At 47.2% G+C, this 6,963-nt stretch overlaps 1 long non-coding RNA gene and 1 other non-coding gene across 2 annotated transcripts; one reads left to right on the top strand and one right to left on the bottom strand.

Annotated features, from left to right (window-relative positions):
* On the bottom strand, window positions 1,095-3,452 carry LOC106509641. Its single transcript, XR_001307332.2, has 2 exons — window positions 3,356-3,452; window positions 1,095-1,437 (listed from the first exon to the last, which is right to left on the bottom strand). It is a non-coding gene; the product is annotated as an uncharacterized LOC106509641 (long non-coding RNA).
* On the top strand, window positions 3,633-3,724 carry MIR9796 (microRNA 9796). The gene has a single exon (NR_128478.1). It is a non-coding gene; the product is annotated as a microRNA 9796 (primary transcript).

The following is a 6,963-nucleotide window of genomic DNA, read 5'->3' as shown; positions in this document are numbered from 1 at the left end:
TAAGATTCAGTTTTTCTGGTTCGGGAAGAATTCTGTATTAAAATCATTCGTGATTTATACTGACTTAGAGAGAACTGACATCTGTACAAAGGTGATTTTCCTATCCGGGAAAATGGTATGTCTTTCCCTTGTGGAAAAAGCCCTACTTTTGGATCCTTAAAGTTTTCTTCATATAGGAATTGATAAAAGAAGATGCGATGTGTGTAAATATGAATGAATGATAATGGAATATTACTCAGCTATAAAAAGAATGATATCTTGCCATTTGTGACAACATGGATGGATCTAGAGGGCATTATGCTAAGTGAAATGTCAGACAGAGGAAGACAAATACCATACAATTTCACTTATATGTGGAATCTAAAAGCAGGAAGGTTCCCTGGTGGCACAGTGGGTTAAGGACCCCGGCATTGCCATAATCATGGCACAGGTCGCAACTGCAATGCAGGTTCGATCCTGGCCCAGGAACTTCTACATGCTGCAGGCGCAGCCAACCCACATACCTCCCCCCAAAACAAATAAACATAACAAAACAGAAACAGACTCATACATACAGAGAACAAATAAGTGGTTGCCAGAGGGGAGGGGAGTGAGGGAATGAAAAGTTTAAAAAATTGTAACCCATGTGAGGCAATGAATCCTATTTAACTTGATTGTGATCTTATCACAGTGTAGATTTATATGAAATGCATTGTACACCTTAAATATATACATATTTGTCAAGTATACCTCCAAGATGAAAAAAAATTTTAATAAAGTTTTCTTCCTATAGGTGTGTTACCTATCGTGTGTTTATTCCCAAGTATTCTGTTATATTGCAAATCGAGTTGGTCTGGGTTTTTTTTGTTTTTGTTTTTGTTTTGTCTTTTTGCTATTTCTTTGGGCTGCTCCCGCAGCATATGGAGGTTCCCAGGCTAGGGGTCCAATCGGAGCTGTAGCCACCGGCCTACGCCAGAGCCACAGCAACGCAGGATCCGAGCCGCGTCTGCAACCTACACCACAGCTCACGGCAACGCCGGATCGTTAACCCACTGAGCAAGGGCAGGGATCGAACCCGCAACCTCATGGTTCCTAGTCAGATTCGTTAACCACTGTGCCACGACGGGAACTCCCTTTCTTTTTTTTTTTTTTTTTGGTCTGGTTTTTAAAGAGTATTATCTGGTAGCTTGTGTTGTATAACAAATGATCCCCAATCTTTAGTGACCTAAAAAAGAAACCATTTATTTATCGAGGGGCTCTGTGGGCTGGCAGTTTGGCCTGGGCTCATGCGGATGGCTCTTTGCCTCTTCTGCCTCTGGTCCCTGCCAGTGAGGTAGGCAGTTGGTCATCAGCAGCTCCAGGGACTACATCTCCCAAGAAGCCTCGCGCCAATCATGCTCTCTAGCCAACGGGGACTTTGTGGCCATTTTTGCATTATACCACAATGAAACATACCATCTGAAAAGGAGAGAAAAGGGTGATGGTCAAGGCAGTGCTGGGAATGGACTTTTCACATAACCATCAGCCCACATGCACAGTAAAAGGGTCGGCAAAGTGCTGCTCTAGGCACTTTGTATTTTCTCCTTATCTTAAACCCGACCCTAAGAGAGCTGAATACTTGAACTGCATTCTTTTCTTCCTTAGCCGAATCAGGCTGTTTGAATTTTGATAGTTGTGAACTCTGTTTTCCAGTATGCAAGAGTTTACAGTAGGCAGTTTTTTTGTAATCCCATCTTTTCCCTGATTCCATCTTGTTTATCCCTGCCCTATTTTTGTTTTCTCACTTAATTTTTTTTTTAAGGATGAAGCAGCTAGCATTCTTCAATGCATTTCTGTGAACAAAGCACCATAAAAAGCATTGGGAACACAGAAATGTATCATTCAGTGATATCAGTGGGAGCAGATAAAAGCACTTAATATTCTGCAGATGAAGGCAAAAGTTACAGGAGAAAGGGAAATAAGAGCTAAGCGAATCACTATATCATGATCAGAGTCCATAGTCATACAACCCAGAAACAGGAATTGATGGAGCCGGACTGCTAATCAGATGGTAAGTTGAGAGAACATGCATCTCCTCTCACCGGGAGGAGATAAAAAAATGCTTGTGCTACCCTCATAGTACTTAATAGTCTCTTCTGTATTCTGTAATTACTTATATAGGTGGATATTTACTGGAGCTAGATTTGCCTGTACTGTAAACGGTTCTCTTAATTGTGAATTTGCATTCTGCCCTAATTCCCTTGCCATCCTTGGCCACCTGATCCTAGTCAAAGTGCAGTGCCAGGAAAAGAACTTTCAACTCCCTGCCAGATTGTGATAGTGTTCCCACAAAGATGAATAAGTACACTTTGTGCAAAGCTTCTGACCTCCAAGGACTTTCCAACCACATGGGGAGATCAGATGTAAATATGGGTCAAGTTATGTCGTCACATTGTTACATCTTGCTCCAAAATTTGTAGAATGACATATATGGGCTTTGAGAGTTGTGAATTTTTTTTCTTGGTAAGATGATTTGATGTAAAAACCAATCCACAAATATCTGCTTTTGCCTGTTTCATGTCCTGTTAATGTCTAGACAAAACAGATTACAACAGGCTAGTACAACCACTTAGCTACTAGATCCTAAAGTAGGGATTGACTACCTGTGCTTTTGCACAAAGTTTGGATAAATCATGAGTTTACAATTTAAACTTTAGGCTATAGATATGTCCTATGGAATATCGACCCTGCTTGGAAATTTGCATTCATAAATCGGGACATTTGTATATTCACTTAAATAAAGTACAAACCTTTATTCCCAGATAATGTGTTAAAGAATGACATTCACTTTTTTTTTGTTTTTTTTTTTGCTTTTTAGGGCCCCACCTACAGCATATGGAAGTTTCCAGGCTGGGGTCTAACTGGAGCCACAGAAACGCCAAATCCAAGCTTCATCTGCGACCTACACCACAGCTCAGGGCAACGCGGGATCCTTAACCCACTGAGCAAGGCCAGGGATTGAACGCGCAACCTCATGGTTCCTGGTTGGATTCGTTTCCCCTGCGCCACGAGGGGAACCCCCGAATGGCATTCACTTTTAAAGGAAGACTATCCTTTAGTTCTGTAACCTGAAGGACTATATAAGCTCCACACTGCTAGGTAAGCCTGTAGAGTACCTGGGCAAGGGGTGAGATCAGCAAACTACCGAGATGTGCCTCACTCCTCCCGGAGGCCTAGAGAGGCCCCGGAAATGCCCGGGAGGGTGGGCCCCCGGAGGGAATCTGGTGACGCATTTCCGGTACAAGCCGGTAGTTTTTTTGTTACCGGATGTAGTGGCTTTTGGGTGGGGTAGCTGTGGGTAGGAGGAGTCTCAGAGGGGGTTGGGCAAGGTGGGCACCTGTTTGGGATCCGTCAGTCAGTAGGCTCTGCTTTGGGAAGGTCCGATGAGTCCCTTGGCTTTTTGCTGGGTTTTCTGTCTTCTCACCTGAAGGCAGAAGCCCGGGAAGGTCCGCACGTGGGGGAGAAAGATGAGCAAGAACTTGACCGCTAGTCAAGGCAGCGTCTCAGCCCCGCCCATGCGTGATGGACCTTGGATAGTGAAAGTGGAGGGAGACTCAGCCGGAGGTCGGGAGTCCAACCCAACCGGGGACTGTCAGGATCCCGAAATTTCTCGAGGGCATTTTAGGCGGTTCCGTTATGAGGAAGTGGCCGGACCCGAAGAGGCGCTGAGCCGGCTCAGGGAACTTTGTCGTCGGTGGCTGAGGCCCGAAATGCACTCGAAAGAGCAGATCCTAGAGCTGCTGGTGCTGGAGCAGTTCCTGACCATCCTGCCCCAGGAACTCCAGGCCTGGGTGCGGAAGCACTGCCCAAAGAGCGGGGAGGAGGCTGCCGCCGTGGTGCGCGCTCTTCAGAGAGCGCCTGGTGGGACCTCACTCCAGGTGAGGAGTGAGAAGTATTCTGGGAGTGGGAGTGGGGGAGTGAGGGATGCTATGGCTTTCTCAAGTTCTTTACTTCTTTATTACACTCTGTGTGAATTTTAAGGTGTGCATGAAACATCCCTTTCCGCAGGCAGGTGACACATCTATCCGGGGAATGGTCCTTGAGTTGTAGACCCGGCAGCAGAAAACCAGCACGGGAGTATTGTTTACACATTGTAAGACACCCTCTTGTCTACCTTGGGTATTTGGGAAAGAAGGACGTCAGGATGGAAAGTGTCGTTAATGCTGTAACAGCAGTTCTCTACCTCTTAGAACGTGAGCTTCCCTTTTTACTTTTTAGCGGTTTGGTGAAACCTCTCCTCTCGCAATTGCTAATGGTCCTCCAGAAGGGGAAGAGAGCAGGAAATCGAGTTAATAATTGATCATGCCTACGTGCTGAAGCCTCCATAAATCACAGTAGCTTGGGGTTCAGAGACCTTTGGGCTGGTAAACACAGTCACTTCACAGGAGGGTGACACAGCCCAGCCCCAGGGAGACAGAAGCTTCTGAGCTCAGGACCCTCCTGGATCTTGCCCTATGCCTCTCTCCCATCTGGCTGTTCCTGACATACCCTTTTATAAGAAACTGGTAATCTAGGAGCTCCTGTTGTGGCTCAGTGGTAACAAACCCAACTAGTATCCATGAGGATGTGGGTTCAATCCCCCGCCGTGCTCAGTGGGTTAAGGATCCAGCATTGCTGTGAGCTGTGGTACAGGTCGCAGACGTAGCTCAGATCCTGCATTGCTGTGGCTGTGGTGTAGGCCGACAGCTGCAGCTCTGATTTGACCCCTAGCCTGGGAACTTCCATATGCTGCACATGGGGCCCTAAAAAAATAAGCAAAAAAAGAGAAAAGAAACTGGTAATCTAGTATGTAAACTGTTCTCCTGAGTTCTGCTGAGTTCTGGAGCCACTCTAGCAAATTAATTCAACTCAAAGAATGGTCATGGAAATCTCTGATCTATAGCCAGCTGGTTGGAAGCAGGTCCGCAGGTGACAGCATGGGCTCAGAATTGATATATGAAGTCAGGGAGGGGTGGTCTTGTAAGACTGAGCCCTTAACCTGTGGGCTCTGACACCATCTCCAGGTAGGTAGGGTCAGAGTTGGGAAACTGCAGGACACCCAGCTGGTGCCACAGAATTGCTTGACCTGTGGAAACGCTCACGTCTGGTGCCCAAAGTGAAGTGTTGTAGTGAAGTGCTAGGAATATTGAGAGTAGAGGAGACACACAGAAGTGTGGTTTTCCTTTATGAGGAGAGGTGAGGTTCAGGAAATAAAATTTTATCACACTCAGGTCCTAGAAACCGAAGGCCCCGCATGCCACACACACAGAGCCTCGTGGGAGAGACGCCTGGGTGATCAGGACCAGATGGCGGAAGCAAAGGAAAGGTTAGGGCAGAGCTTATACTGGGATTTCAGAAGGAAAGGCAAGACAGGGCAGGAGTAAAAGTTTAGGATGGGCTGGTTTGAGTAATTCAGTGGGCTCTAAAGTGTAGGGGTAGTCCCCAGTTGCCTGGTACCTGGCCTTGGGGTGTTTAAAGCCGAGGAGTGTTGCCTCCTGGAGTGCATGGGCCAGAGAGAGGAGATGTGGCTCTGGATTAACTAGTCTTGGCTGAGCACTTTACTCTTAAGAATTGGCTGTCTCGGGAGTTCCTGTCGTGGCTCAGCAGTTAGCAAATCTGACTAGCATCCATGAGGATGCAGGTTCGATCCCTGGCTTTGCTCAGTGGGTCAAGGATCCGGCGTTGCCGTGAGCTGTGGTGTAGGTCACAGGCAAGGCTGGGATCCTGGCATTGCTGTGGCTGAGGTGTAGGCCAGCAGCTATGGTTCCAATTAGACCCCTAGCCTGGGAACCTCCATATGCTGTGAGTGTGGCCCTAAAAAGCAAAGAAAAAAAAAAAAGGCAGTCTCCCCAGCCAGAAAGGGTTTTTGTTTTTGTTTTCATGACAGCAAGACAAAACAAAATATAAAATTATATTCCACTTAAATTGGTCAGCCACTATGGAAAACAGTATGGAGATTCCTTAAAAACTTAAAATAGTTCCCATTGTGGCTCATTGGGTTAAGAATCTGACTAGTATCCATGAGGATTCGGATTTGATCCCTGGCCTCACTCAGTGGGCTAAGGGTTAAGGATCCAGTGTTGCTACAAGCTGCAGTGTAGGTGGCACACATCACTCGGATTGTACATCAATGTGGCTGCGGCTGCAGCTGTGGTGTAGGCTGCACCTGCAGTTCTGATTCGACCCCTAGTCTAGGAACTTCCATATGCCAAAGATGCAGCCCTGAAAAACATAGAGGTGTGTGTGTGTGTGTTTTCCTCTTCCTTGTCATTGAGTGAGAGGTCTGTGGCGTCAGTCTGTGACCCATAACTGGAAGCTGGACAACACCTCCCTGCTGTTTCAGAACTTTCCCTTTTTAAGAACTTTGCTTTACCTTCTGTGATGGTCAACCTGCATTTCAATGACCATCTCAAAAGATCATCTCATTGGATAATTACCTTGTGGAACAGTCAAGGGACGGGAAGGCACTTATTACTGGCGAGGTACCGTACAAGGCTCACCCACAAAGACTCCATGGCGCGGCTGTGACTCGCTTCTCAGAGTTTGCAGGCTTCTCTTTGGAGTCCAGCCTCGCCCTGACACTCCTGCTAACATCATGCAGGGACAGCAGGCGCTGAGGGGAGGTCTCGTGTTGTTTCAGGGGTTGGAGACAGTCCAGGAGGTGGCTGCATCTCTCACCTGGGAGGAGTGGGAGCGTCTGGACGCAGCACAGAGGACCGGCTGCAGGAAGAGTGCGCCCAAGGGTTATGGCCACACGGGCTTGCCAGGTAAGGGCTGTGCCGCTGCTGGTTCCCAGCTGGGTGGCACTCACAAAGGGCTTGCTTCAGTGAGTCCCAGGGCCAGGCCTCCAGTCACAGACATAGGTTAGCAGCCTTTGGGTCTCTCTTGTGACCCAAGCAAGACCATTCCGTTCTGTATTGTCAGGTGATAGATTCTGCTTTTTTTACCTTTGGATTTTTTTTGGCT

This window comes from Sus scrofa, chromosome 3 (assembly GCF_000003025.6).
Source record: "Sus scrofa isolate TJ Tabasco breed Duroc chromosome 3, Sscrofa11.1, whole genome shotgun sequence".
Taxonomy (NCBI): Eukaryota; Metazoa; Chordata; class Mammalia; order Artiodactyla; family Suidae; genus Sus; species Sus scrofa.
This window is presented reverse-complemented; position numbering and strand designations above follow the sequence as displayed.